We start from the raw sequence: 15051 nt of genomic DNA, 5'->3' as shown, positions 1-15051 counted from the left end.
GTGCTTGACAGAGCCCATTTTCCATACTTAGTGATTCCTGTAAAATAACATCTCTGACAAACACGGAATTGAATCAGATGTGGGTGAAAGACTAACTTGGTCTTTACTTGAACTATTATTTCCTTGAAGAATGGGAATTTCTGTACTAGAAAATCTTGGAAAGTAGGAGTCATCTAGACCCATCCTATGCACAAAGGCTCCACGTTGGTATTTCACACTAAACAAACAAGAATCTTTGAAACCACCAAAATGCACCCTCTCCTGCCCTTCCCAGGAGCATCTCCTCCACCACACCAGCTGCAGGCTCCAGCCCACCGCTCTCAGCCCCTTGAGGCTTTTATACTCTCCCTTGGGAAAAGCTGCTGTGAGAGCTGCCTCAGATGGGCTTGAGGGCTAAAGCCCTACTCGACAGATGCAAAGATGGCAGAATGATATGAAAACTGCTTCTTTGCTCTCTTCCGTGATTTTGTATTAAATGTCCAAAACACGCTCAGTGAAACATTTTTATTGGCACGAGTCAGAGTTACAAAACTTTGTGGCTTAGGCAGATGACAGTACTGATCCCAGTTTTAGTGTTAGAGCCTATTCTGCCTGTAAAACCTGGCATGGATTTGCAAAAACTTGGGAGGTAACGACATTTGGATAATACAAAATCACTTTACAGCTATTCCTCAAGTAAAAACACTAGTTCATAACAATGTAAATATCAAACCTGACAACTTCTAATGTCAACAGATACACTGTCTCCTCAGGCACTGCCTCTGAAAAAGGCTCCAGCAAAGAATGTAAGTGAACACGAGGAAATTTTCAGTGGCCATGTCAAAGATCGAGGGCAACTGGCTTGAAAAGCCCTTTAGATTAGAAGTATGTTAAACTTTTGCAATGGAATTGCAAAACTCGCCCCGGAGTCCTCCACGGCTCCCCATCTACTCCCAGCTCTGCGCAGCCGCTCTCCACGTGTCCAGCTGCAGACCTGCCCTGCACTTCGGCTTGAGGGAAAAACAAGATGAGACCACACAGGACCCTGTTTCACACCAGAGGGTAAAGACACATTCAAACTATGCCACTGAAATCTAAAAGCAAATTTTGCTGTGAGGTTCAAATGTTCTCCCTAACTTTCCCATCTCCTGGAAATGAGCAAAATTGAGAAGCTTCAACTGACTTTTCTGTTTGTGTCTTTGAGTGTCATTTGAAGCTTCAAGCTGGAAGTAACATCAAAAGGCACAAATCAATCTGGCAGGATTCTCACAATTCCATTTATGTGGATAGAATGACTTCTGTCCAAACTCAAGAAGAGTGGTATGGAGTTAAATGTTTTATGCAAAAGTTTCTAGCCCAATAGAGAAAGTAGCCTACACTGCTAAAAGAAGATATAATTGACAACGTTTCCAATCGCTGTAATGTAAAAACTCAAAATCTGACTCTCTATTCCACTGCCAAACATGCAAACAAGACTAACTTCCAAAAAGGGGGAAAAAATGGACTAAAAACTAAATTAATGACACAACATTCAGAATGCACTATTTCTTTATTGAATAGCTGATATTTCTTGGAAATGGGAAAGAGGAGCTGCTTTGAAATAGATGATGACCTGCAGGCTCCCTTTAGCTACACTGTAAAGCAGGGGATGCTCCTGGGGGATTCTGCATATGGGTTTTGCCTTTGGGAAACGGTCACCTATCTGTTGGTTTTAATAGTCAACTTCTTGCTCATTACTTCCAGGTAGAAACCTAAGGCGAGGAAAACAAGTACTCACCTAGCTGGGGTGGGCAAGCACCGCCACTCAGAGAAACTCATTTTTTGGCAGACAGCAGCTCACCTCCTGCTCTTGGCAGTCAAGGAGCTGCACACATTTCTGCCCAAGGGCGCTGGGAGTGGGAATCACACCCTGTAGGAGCCTCTCTCTTTCCATTAACTACAGAGGGAGTCCGAGGAAATTACACTCTTAGCTAAATTTAGTTATTGTGAATCCCCTTCCCACATCTGAGTATGTTTCATACCAGGCCGATCTCGCAGCAGGAAATGATTAGCTGAAGTTAAGCATCTGACAATTCACTTTAATGAGCAATAACTCATGGCAACCCGCCATTAGCTTCAGTTGAATAGCCTTTATTTTTAGCTGGTGTTGCTCAGATGCAGCTTTCATCCAGCATGCGCTGGGAAAGCCGACGTCCCAAAGTAGTCTCCAGGTCTTGGTTGTGCCAGTCAGAGTGTCAGGGCTCAAGAGCTCCAGTTCCTGGAGGTCAGAGAAAAGTCATTGCAGTTCTGGGAAAATTTCAAAGAGTGAGATAAAACCGAAAGCCTGGAGAAGCAGCACAGAGGCGCATGGTCTCAAGAGACCTTGCAAGAAAAGTTACTGAAATCCTGAGAGCGTGCTGAATGAGTGAGCTGGGTCTCCAGGGAGAGAAACAGCACAAGGGGAAGGCACAGAGAGCGAGCCTGCTGAGATAAAACATGACTTTGTTACTGTCCAAGAGTGCCTAGTGAGAGGAACAGCTACAGAAGCTGTATCTATTCTATCTGCTGCTTCATGTGGACCTAAAGCTATTGTCAGAGATGTCTGCAGGAAGCATGCAGGGAAAAGAGGAAGATGAGCCCTCAGATGAATACTGGACAGGGTCTTGTTTCCTACAGACGAGAATTTCAAGGAGCTGCTGCACACGAAGGCAGAACACATCCTTGTGCCTCTGAAGAGACTCTCAGGAAAGTGTGCAACTCAGCCCCACAGCACCAACCACCTGAACAGCAGCCGAAACATCTGTGGTCCTCCTCTCCGGGTGCCCCATGCAGAAACGTGTTTCATATAACAGCTCACAACTGTGATGGGTATCTACAGCTTCTCTGGTGGAAGGTTTGAGCCGTCTTCTCTTGATTTATCAGCCTGACAAACTCATCCTGCTTCGGAGTCTCAACCGAGCCCTCATAGAAGCAGCTGTGAGTTCATGACAGGAGTAATAAGAGAACAAACGCCCACAGAGTGAATCCACCAACCTGTTGGTGAGATACTCCTAGCCAGCTCCTATCCCAAAATACTATGACATAGGTACATTGAGTCCTTCAAGGAAGCCTTGCTTATCTCCCCAACAAAGCAACAACTCTTTTGAATAGTTTTTTTTACTGAATAGAAGGGTGTGGAAAAAGCTCAGAAAAAGAGCAGTGGCTCCACACAGCAGAGCTGGAGGCCAGACACAGCATTTCTACACACTCAATGTCATTCACCCATTCTCTTGCCTCAGGTTTGTGCCCAGCACACAACCCAGACCAGCCTAGAGGACAGCAAGAGCAAGTCAAACACATCTGCTGGCAGTGCATGTCGGAGCAGCTTTCCCATAACGCCTCACAGCTGGGAGAGCTGATTTCTGAAGTCAAGAGGCACACATTTTACTTCAGCAAAGAAAGGAATAAAAAGTCAAGACTAACAAGATCCAGAAAGGGCACGCTGGTTTGTTGGTTTTTTTGATTTTTTTTTTTTTTTTTTTTTTTGAACAAATCAACATTTATTTCAGTTTAGTCGAACAACTTGTTGAAGCGCTTCTCTAAGTTCTACTTTACATTTTGTATTTACACTGTCCTCGTTCTGTGACAAAAATAAAATCCCCGACCCTGAAGTTTCCAGAATAAGTGTTGCTAGCAGCAAAAAGAACAAAGTCCCAAACACAAAGCAAAAATCCTCCTTGATATATTTTGATAGGGGATTTATGCATGTTCCATAAAAATGTTTAAACCCTGAACCTTTATAGAAACCTATATAGGATGATGGCGGGGGGGAATGTCACGTTTGAAGCTGAACAAGAAGAGCAGCATTTGCTGGCCTTTGCAAGTACACTGTTACTTATAGCATAAGGAACTGTGAAATGCTTAGACACCCACATAGAAGCAGACTTTTTAACTTTGATCTGAGCAGTTTTGCTCTGCTGGGAGCGTAAGGGTACCAGAGTCGGCAAATACCATCTTTTATCCTGGTGGTGGGCACAAAAACAAACTTTATTACACATGCTTTCCAAGCAGCTGTTGGTAAAACACAAGCCTTATTCTTCTGTGAAGTGTCAAGGGTCAGCTTCATTCAGCAGCTCCCAAATTGAGCTACTGTAAGAATTTTGAAGTAATTTCTGTTAAATGAAATCATTGCTAAGGTCAACTCTGCCTTATGCTTGAAGCCAGCAACCTCAATGACAAGGTGGACCACTCTGCTGAATGAAGGAAGAGGAGGGAGGAGGATGACATTTGAATATCGTATTTATGTCTCCCTACCTCTAATGAAACTGTGGCTATGTACCCAAACAGTTCCTCATGGAAACAACAGAGGAGTATTGGTGACAAAATAAATTGGAATTGGGGGGTGGGGAAGCCAAAAAAAAACAACCAAAACAAAAAACCAAGAACAGAACCCAAAACTTTTTGGGATAGGAAGAAAAACTGCATGTTGAGAAAAAAAGGATTGGTCATTAAACTTTCCAGGCACACACAGGGCTCAGAAAGCACAGAAAACAAGCAGAACAAACAAACACAACTGTGTGCATCTTAGCGTCAGCTTCTTTTGCCAAATGCAGTAGCTTCCAACATTCAGCAGCTGTCTCTTGCTTTCTAGTGCTGTGCAGTTCTCTTTGGTACTTGGAGGCTGTCAGGAGCTCCGGGCAAAGAGAAAGTCTTTGTCCATTTACCAACCAATTCCAAAGGCGCTGATCTTGAATAACTTTACTAAGCAAGAGTGACACAGATGTCTAGCAAAGGGGCTTTTCTCTTAGTAAAGTTGTGGTAGGTGCAGTGGAAACGCAAGGCAATCTACATGCTTGTCAAATTGTGCCTAGGTAAGAACAGAGTCCTCTCCATGAACGTCTCTCATTTGTTCACTCTTAAATTATTCAGGCTCTGACAGCCCCTGAAAAGAAAAGAACGGAATAAGAATAAGTTGCAAGTGGTGCAGGGCAAGAGCGGACACCACGTAACCACCAAGAACAACGAGGTTGGGGTGTTTGACGACAGACACACTGCAGCTGGAGCCTCCAGGGCTGGTGCCCAAAGCAGCTTCCTCCACACCCTCGTCCTCCAGAAACACTAGCGGAAAATACAATCTCACAGCAAAGGTACTGGTTGGGATGGAATAAAAGAAGTAATGAATGAAGTAAATGCAAACAGCGCTTTGGAAATAAAACACACAGATAAGAACTGCTGGTGCTTGTGATGTTTTGCTCTTTGAACACGGCACAGGGAAATGGCTAAGCAGCTTGGAGACTTATAACTGCATGCTCGGGACTATCGGTTAGACTTGTGGGAAGCTTTAAATCGCTCAGCTTAAGTAGGAAAATCAGAACATCACTTGCCATCCCATATAGCACTCAATCACACGATCTATGCCTTGGTTTTTCATCTGACAGTTCTCCAGGGCAGGGAGCAGTTCTGTGAGGAACCTTCCCTATGGTGCCAGTCAACAAGTTTATCAAATTTCAGGTGACAAAATCACTACTACACTCTATCTGCGTCAGCAAGAAAGATGGGATGGGAACTTGTCTCAGAGAGCATCTGCTGCATGGGAACAGGAGGGCTCTCTGCAGCACTCTGCCAAGGTCTCAGCCCTCTGAAGCTGTGCAAGTGCCTTGACCCAGCCACCAGCCTTCCCAGTAAGGCTAGTCCTGAGAAACTCATTGATCTTGACTTCTGGAAGGCCACATGGAGCTTCCCATGGCTTTTACAGTGCCTACACCATTGCTCCTTACTAGCAGCATCCTCACGGAAAAAATTCTACATCCAGCTTAGGAGAGATGTGCAGGTGCACTGCATGAACTGCACTGCTTCATCCCCAGCTGCATTACTGCCTCTAATTGCATATAGCCATAAAAACGCTCTATCAAGCAACATGTCTAATAAGTGATTGTCATTACATAAGCTGTCTTTTTTATTGCTGAGTAGTTGCTTTCTTTTGGCTCCACCTTTCAAAGTAATTCGGAAAAAGAAACACTTATTTGAACACAACAGCAAGGGCTGGACTGGTCTAGCAGTAGAGGCTCTTTGATTTTGCAACGACAGAATGTCTGTCACAGACATCAACCTGCCTGATAGTTTGATATCTCCAGGACAAGTGACTGCCGTGAATACTCAGCAAGCATTAGCCTTTAGACATTTGTCTGGGGCTTGCCTTGCTTGAGGTTTTTCTTAGACACACTGCCGGATCAAATTTTACAGCAGTGCAGCTCTGAGCAGCTACAGACCTCCCTGGGCAGCCCAGGATGTTCAAGCCTGAGTAATTTCTCCGATACTAAAACAAAGTCAACTAAGATGCTGCGGTCCGCTCAGCACGGGCCCCCTGGCAGGACCTGTGCTTTGCTTTTGTGGAGCTGAAGTTACTACTGTAATATTCAAAGTGTTTTCCTCCTTACCTAAAGCTATGGTTTCCCTTCTGCTGCCCTAGAAAGGATCTGTGTTGATTAATACTTATTCCATTTCCTAACAAAATCTATTCAGCCTCCACATACTTCAGCTGAGAGCAATGTTTGAGTATCATGTTGATCCTCAGGGTTCAAACTACAGAAGGTACAAAGAATACCAGACTTGAGGCACTTCAGCAGTATTAGCTGTGAATCATCTTTTTACATTTTACCACTCCAATACATTCAGATCTAAATACATTTGCATTTCTAATTAAACCAGATTACCATTAGTAACTAAAGAATGTCTTAAATCAGAATCCTCAGGCCATAAAAGCTAACTGCATGATGCTAAAACTGGATTTCAAAAATATACATATTATACCCCCTGCAGGATTAATTAGGCAACATCTCTTCAAAAGAGTTCTCAAAAGTGTATTTATTCAGCATGTGGTTAAATTATACTGGGTTGTGCAACACATTTCATAGCCTGCCTTGGCACACGCTTCTGCTGCAGCAGACAGCTGGGGCCTTGTTCCTCAGGGGTGCTCAACATGGGCAAATCTGATTTGGGAGCGCAGCAAACCCCAGCTGATGAGGAGGAACACACATGCTGGTTCATGCTCTCTTTCTCACAACCGCCGAGATGCTGCCTTCACCCCCATGCAATCGCATGTACCGCTGTGCAGTGGTGGTCGCTTTGGCCTCAGTTCACTGGTGCCACTGAACTAGATGATCTCGGGTATGCCTGGTGTGCTTCCAGGACACATATAAATCTGGAAGCTATGATGGCTGAGTATTTGATGCTCATTTTTTCACCAATTTCCTTCGTGACCTCAAGAAAGTTTCAGAGTGCTTAGTGACTGTAATGTGTTTTTGGATAGGTTAAGACTGTGCTGCGTGTCTTGGGGATGTAGGAAATCTCTGTTCACTAAAGCTGCACGTGTATTATGAAGGGAGGAGAAATAAAAACCAGCACAGCATAACGGCACATCCTCAGCTGCTATGCTCTGTAGCTGTAATAGTCAGCAAGCCTAAACTGCATGAAAAAGTGACCCCACTGGATTTAGCTGTAGCTGGGGATGTGCCACTCCCAGCTCTCCTTGTGCTCCATGTGAAATATGAACATGGAAAAATGCCCGAAAACATAATGACAGAGACACCTCCAGAGTCATTAAATCCAGTCCCTTCTCATCACGGGTAAGAGTCCATCTCTTTCCTAAATCACAAAATGGTTTGGGTTCGAAGGGACCTTAAGGACCAACTAGCTCCTACCCCACTGCCATGGCAGGGACACCTTCCACTAGACCAGGTTGCTCAAAGCCCCAGCCAGCCCGGCCTTGAACACTGCCAGGGATAGAGCACACACAACTTCTCTGAGCAACCCGTTCCACTCTCTTACCACGCTCACAGTAAAGAATTTCTTCCTAACGTCTAATCTAAATCTACCCTCTTTGTTTAAAACCCTTGTCCTATCACTGCAAGCCCTACTAAAAAGTCTGTCCCTATTAATTCAGTTGTGCTAGTGAACAAGGGATCGTGGCTCAAAACCGACATATAGAGTGTACTTGTGCTTTTCTGTATTCAGCAATGTTACATTTCCATGTTTAATTTACAACCTTCCAATACAACTGGTAACAATCTCCACCAGAAACCACTTACTGGTTCCTTGGGATCATGTTTGCTAATGGGTTCCCAGCAGGTCTGGCTTCCAGGCTTCACCACCTTAAGCAACTCTACACCCTTGAAGATAATTTTGCAGGAATCCAAGATTTCAGAGTTGTTGAGCTCTACCAGGACTAGCAACAGCTGTAACACATGGAACAACCGAGTGCACTGGGGCGCAATACAGGCAACAGGATAGGTATCACTCATGTGCAACACACAAAACGAGAGATGTATTTTTCACGTTTTCCAGAAGTACTGGGCAACCACAGTTCCTGTATAGTAGAGGAGTACCCATAAGCATTGGGAAGTGCTGGGATGTGAGGGAGTAAGAAACTAGCCAGAGCTATAGTGGGCTTTCTGCAATGTGATATAACATATGCTGCATCAGAGAAAATCAAACGTGTATGTGAACTGAAGCATATATAATGGCTCTCTCCCTGTCAAAGAGAAGAAACTCCCATGGCTGTTCTACTATTAACTGCTGTAACTCAGTTTGCATGCTCTATGTCTCATCTCATTAGGACTTCACTGGTGAAATTTTCATATTTTGTCCTAATTATCTGAAAGGAGCCCAGGTGATGTGTGTGATTTCGGTGTTCTCGGTCTGCCAGGGAGAGGATTGTGGGGCCAGTCCAGGACAGAGGCTGACGGATCAAGAGGCATGTCAAACTCAACGGGAAACCCAATGAGATGCACTAACTACATTTAATCCAAGGGATGGTTTGTGTTTCAGCACAATCAACCACATGAAACATCATGAACTAAAAGCAAACAGGTTAATTTTTGGTTATTCTAACGGCAAAGAACACTAGTCAAGGGAGACATTTTTGAGCATCTCATCAGGTATTTTCTAATAATTCTTTACAATGCTGAAGTCCTACAGATGGCCTACAGATTTGTTTTCTTAAAACAGCCAGATGTGCTTCTGTAGCTGTTTTAAAAGGTATCTTTACATGACATTGAATTGTGTGATGCAATATAAGCAATTGAACTGTTCTGCAATAGCAACTGATATGTAGTGGCTAAATGGGCAGAGAACTGGATTTCCTTAGTGAATCGAAAACCACATCTGCAGATCCCTGCTGTAAGCACTGGCAGCCCAACCTAGTCTTCTCTTTTGAAAAGAAACTGCAGCTTTTGCCAAAACTGAAAATGTTAACAAGACAAGAATTACACTGAAATGTAACAGTGTTCTGGTGTGTTTGAGAAGTATCTTGACGCTATTTTTAGACTGAAACATTTTGAGGTTTGGGGTTTTTTAACTTTAAAATGATAGCTTAATTTTCCTAATACACAAGTTTTAACAAGGTATATGCTGTAATGTAACAGGGTTTGGGGAAAAAAAACAAAATCCTTCTGGGGTCATGCAAAGTAACTTCCCTTTTTGTTTCACTTCAGAACGGATAGATTTTATTTGAGCATCCATGCATTGAATTCCTAAACAATACATCTATCTGGCACTTATTTTATAGTAAAGCAGCACGTTTAATTACCCCATGTTCTTTGCAGTGAACAGGGAGCTACCCAAGCTATATTTTTCACAATTATCTGTTCTCTTTCCCTTAGAATAAAGTCTCCCTTCTTCAGGCTTTTGACAAGATGAATAAAGCCTTGTGTATTCTTATACCCTTCTTGGAATGAATGCAAAGTTTAGGAGCTTTGCCTGCATAAAAGCAAACCCCATGTTTTTTTAAAACTGGATGAATTTATGGAAGTTGAAAACAATGCAGCAGTCTGAATAACAAGGGTCCTCACCACACATTCACCCCTGGACTACTAACTGAACGCTGATTTTTATAGAAGATCTTGCTATCTATTTTACACATATGAATTAAGATCTGAAAGTTTATTTTCTGTACAACTTTTGTCACATCCTGTATATAACTATATCTCAAAAGATAAGGCTCCAAGATCAGTCACATAAGGGAGACACAAAGCTGGAGGATGAGGGGCTAGCTTGCATGGACAGAGTTAGTTGTCTAGCAATGTGTGCAACTTTCAAAAAAAAAACAAAAACAAAAAACCAAAACCAAAAAAACCACCACGCTAGTATTACTTGGATCTTAAGAACTGAGAGAAAGTTGCTAAAGCAACCCAAACACTGGCACCGATATGATAAACATCAGATATACACAAAGTGGCTGGTGGAAGATGAGAGCAGTGAGCAGAGACTCACATGCAGCAACCAGCACTTGAAAAAACCTCAAACCTCCTATGCTCTTGGATACTTTATATTTTGCAGTAACACAGACTCACTGTATCCACGAGCAAGGTTTCTACTTTCAAAAAACCCTCCTGTGAACAGGTAGGATTTAACAACACTTGAAACTAAGTAACCCTAAGAAGAGCTCGCTGTTCCCCCAAGCCTGCCAACCGAGCAGCGGTCGTGCTGCTCTTTCAGCTGTCCATGTTCAGAAGTTGCTTATCAGCCTCAGGACTTCCCCTGCTGAAATCCTCCTACGTCTCATAGCCATGTTCAAGGGAGGACATGCCCACACACACAAACACTAACAGGTTCAGACCAGTAAGTCTTTATTTACCCCAAAAGGCTGGCATGGGGACTGTCGGGCACGCATTTGGGACACGCTTAACTTCTGACTATCAGGAGAGTGTAAAGCAGTTGTGGGAAAGCACATTTCCACACTAACAAAAAGAGCAATTTTTTTTTGCTAGCAGTATTCACCTTGTCATGTTAATCCTGCTTGCTCAACTGAGCAGCATTTTCATCAACTCTTTTGTCCCTTCCAATAACTATCTGCCATGACCTACTCTGACTCCTGACTCAGCCTGCAGAGGTGGGAAAACACAAGACTTGGAAGAGATGTTCCTGTCATGGCCTTAGCAGTTTTCTCTTAATAGAACTGGAAGAAAATAACAACAACCCTCCCAAACCTCACCACAGCCACTTGCTTGTGAACCTGCCAGGAGAAACTGCCGAGCACAACTCTGGTCTGAGAGGGAGAGACTGCCCACAGACCAGTACACTTGATCCTCTTGACTCTACTGAGATACAACTAATGAGCAACAGATGGACTTCACCCAAGGAGTATATTTGGGGAAGGTAACAGTTTCCTCATATTTCTCATTCAGGAAGGGCCAGGAAATTAAGTGAGCTTGGTTGACACCCTTAATTTTACTATTGTTTTCTCCTCTGCCTCAGTTTTGACGGAACTGCTTTGGACATGCATTCCATTATGCTTTACACAGTGTAACCATGGCTCAGCCTGAAACACTAAATAAAATATGTTCAAATTAGGAAATGTTATGGGCTTGAATATATTACTGCAGATAACTCTCTTGCTACCACTCAGCAGAAAGGTACCAGTTTCCTTAGCAAAGCTCTGCAGCTCGCTGTAACACAGTGTCAGCACCTTCTATAAAAAGCACCATCAGATCTCACTTTTTACCTAATGAAGAAGTAACTTTCATTAACAAGCTGTTGACAGCCCTTGTAATGATGCTGGTTTGCCTAACTTCCAGTTAAGGCTCTGTTTCTGACCAGCTAGCAAGGATGTACAAGGTGGCTGAACTCCCTTCACTGCACATTAGTCACCACCACTCTGTCAAGAGCAGCTTGCTTTGTTAATCTTAAGAGCAAAGAGGTTCACCAGACTGAGCCAGCAACAAACCAGACCTGGGGAAGGACAGCAAGAAGAGGAAAAGGAAGGAAAGAAAGAGGAGGACAGGAAAACATACAAACACATGCAGAATGAAGAGCAAAGATAGGAGAGAGAAGAAACTGGAGGGACAGGAAATTTTAGAGCTTTACCAGGAGCTTAGCACAGACACAAACCCACTGAATCTTTCATTTTTAACACACTGAAATTAAGTTTCTTGTGCTCTGAAAAAGAGATGTTTGGACACGACCAGCAGTCTGCTCAGAAGAGCAACGGTTCAAGGAGGCAGAGGGGGCATGTTCTTTATTGAAGCCAACATGGTGCATCTACTTAAATCCATCTTCCCTGTTTCTGGCTACCCTCAAGTAAAAAAGTGTTTTATACTCTCACCTGAAGCTACTCTGCAGCCACACAGTATTACTTAGAACAGAGTGTAAGGTGTTGCACTGTAAAATTATGCCAATGATAGATTGCTTTTAACCACAGACCCTTTTCTTTGAGTTGTACCAGCTTCTCAAGTCCAGTAGACAGGAACATCTCTCTCCTTGTGCTCGAAGAGCAGCACTTCCTACACCTTGTTAGTGCTTTCCACCCTCCCGGTGCCCCTTTGAGCAACAAGACCCCAGAGTGCTCCACACTGCCCTAAAACTGAATGAGCCAAACTACAGCAAAGAAATGTCCTGTAAATAAGGCCCTGGGTGTAATAGAGCACACAGAACTTAACTTCTAGGTTAAATCTGAGTCACTGACTGGTCTTTACGGCCCCCTGTGCATCAGAGCCTGGCCTTCAGTCTCCGCCTGACCCAAGCTCCATGCACCCACTGCTGAGCTTCAGAGCTCTGTGCTGAAGGTAGTGCAGAGCAATGGCACTCACTGGCTGGACTTTACTCTGTTTAAAGGCAACAAAGCTTTGACCTTGTCACATTCAAGGCTTGAAGCTGGCTGTTTGCTTTACAAAAGACATTTCACAAAGCAGGAACCCTTGATATCTTTGCTTTCTCTCGTCAGGATCCTTTTGAAGGAACCTCTAATCTGAGCTACCTAGAAAACTGGGGAGATCAACTGCCTGTTAAAAGAAAACAATGTATATTCAACTGCAAATCCTGGACTGATTTCTAAGGAGAGTTCAATGACTTTCTAGTTATCAGAAGGCAATTAGATTTTGAACCCTCTTTATCAGTGCTTTCTGGGCCAGTTTTGGAGCACTAAGGAGCATCCCCTTACACTAGGCCACTTTGCATTTGTGTATTTAGGCGATACAGCAAAAAGCCTCGCTTGCCTACTCTTGGCTGATTAAGACCATTGGCCTAAAGGCTGTGCAAGTCTACTGCTCTTAGCTACCCCTTTATATGGCTGAAAGCAAGTGACAGACTCTTGTTCTGAAGCACTCCTATATTAGGATTCCTATCTCTCCAGAACAGACAAGTAGTCCTTATTTAGTTCATGCAGGGGACTATCAGGGACAGAGCAAAACTGCAAATGGTACTAAGTGTCAGTTGCTTTCTCTGGATAGACCCCAATAACTTTGTCCATGGGCAAAGCTGACAAGATCAGAAATTTACTAAAAGAAACAAGCAAAAAAGCAATATCAAGGTCTCTACTGCTGCAATAGACAGACAGGTTAAGATTGATGCAAAGAGTAGTTTGAGTTATCTGTCAAAATCCTTCAGAGAAATGCCCAGTTACACAAAATGTACGTACTTCATGATACACTGGGGACACAGGGCTTAAGTTTTTTCAGCTCTGCATTATTGTTGATCTGCTAAATATCAAGCATCCACATCACTTCCTAGCTCCATGACATGAAAAGCACTGACACAGCTTGTACTGACACAACCTGTGTTTAAGCATAGACTGCATGCTCATCGTCTCAATTTCTCTCACCGGACGGTTCTTATTGGCACAACAAAACCTACGCAGTTCTTGCAAAAGATCAAGATACATCAGGCATCTGTCACCAGGAAAAAAAAAATAGAGCGCCAAATTTCCAAAGGCAAAGGGAAGGTCATTTATGGGGCAGCAGCGAGAACAGTTCCAAGGTGTTTCACATCCACCTTAAATGCAAACTAGAGCCACCTATTCACACTGCAAGTCTGAGATCAGTGAGAAGCCCAGGGACTAACGGCATCTCCCCAGAAGCCAAGATAACCACTGACAATGCAGCATACATGAAGTCAGAGTTTCAAAGGTCTGGTTGCCACATTAAAACTTGCCACAGAAGCTGCCCACAGCAGCGCACTGGTGCTATGGTCTGGGGCACCCAAACCCCTCATCAAATGTCAGGTTTGGTACCTGCTTACATTCAGGGAGTACTTCCACCATCTGACTACTTCTGGTTTTCTTTAATAAATACAGCATAACAGATAGCCTTTTACAGCTCTTTGGCCAAAGTTTCCTGCCAAGGCCATGAGAGAAGTAAAGCGATTGGTATACACAACACCTTTTGTTGCTAACCCAGTAAACTAGAACTGCAAACACAGTTAACATTTCAAAAGGAGAGAGAAGAGCCAGCTGTTTCTCCTTCCCCCTTTTAGAGTCCATTGCAGGCAGGACAGGCAACAGGGAGGTTTTAATCTGATATAACCTTTTAAAGACCAGAGCCATGCCAGAGAGCTCAAATACTGCTCCAGCCTGCTGCACAGGCCAACACATTAAAGCACAGGCTATCCGAGAGACTTGGCTTCCCCAGCAATTTAGTACCACAACATTTCTGTTAGCAGCCCTACCACTACAACCAGGTTACGTGTTTCTTTTCAAAGGCTGCAAAACAGCAGGGTTTTGTGCATTGACCTCAAGAGTCACTTCTTTGGCATGAAGTAGTGTGTTCTCCCCAGGCTGAAAAAGATCAACGTCTTAGGAAATCATGGCAAACTCCATCACCAACTAGCTTGCTGCTGTCACCACATAAGTGTGACTCTAGCTCAGTAACTTGGGGAAACAGGGCTCCTGCATTGCAAATATATGCCTCAAGAAATTAGCAAGCCCACCCGTCCTCAAAGTCATCTTTAGCTGGGGATGTACGAACTGGTTTCACAATTACCAAAAACCTGCATTTAAAAGTTTTAGTTTTTAAAAAAGGACCCAAAACATAAGAAAAGGCCAAGTTTCATTCAGGACATGGTTGCTTGGCCATTCAGAGCGCAGGAAACACTGAAATACCATAACACTGATCTTAAAAAAACTCACGTTGCCCAGAACAAATTCAAGAGCCCGTGTCACAGCATAAAGCCTACAGGCTGGGGCACCTTCAGCCAATGCACCGAAGCCACACTGCTCACTGTAAAAGCCGGATTTTTATTTCCTTTTGCAGATGCTCTAGCTGCCATGGCTTTCCCACATCCCTCTCAGTGTTTCAGCTTCCCCAGACCTTCCCACATCACCATTCCGAGATTTGTGAACTGTGA

The 15051-nt window shown here is 43.6% G+C and overlaps 1 protein-coding gene across 19 annotated transcripts in view; it reads right to left on the bottom strand.

Moving 5' to 3' along the window:
• KALRN (kalirin RhoGEF kinase) overlaps window positions 1-15051 on the bottom strand; it is a 546232-nt gene that overhangs the window by 65629 nt on the left and 465552 nt on the right. The window lies entirely within an intron of this gene.

The sequence above is a fragment of the Falco punctatus genome (genome assembly GCF_963210335.1).
Source record: "Falco punctatus genome assembly, chromosome: 8".
NCBI lineage: Eukaryota > Metazoa > Chordata > Aves > Falconiformes > Falconidae > Falco > Falco punctatus.
Note: the sequence above shows the minus strand (reverse complement) of the source record. Positions and strands in the feature narration are given on the sequence as shown.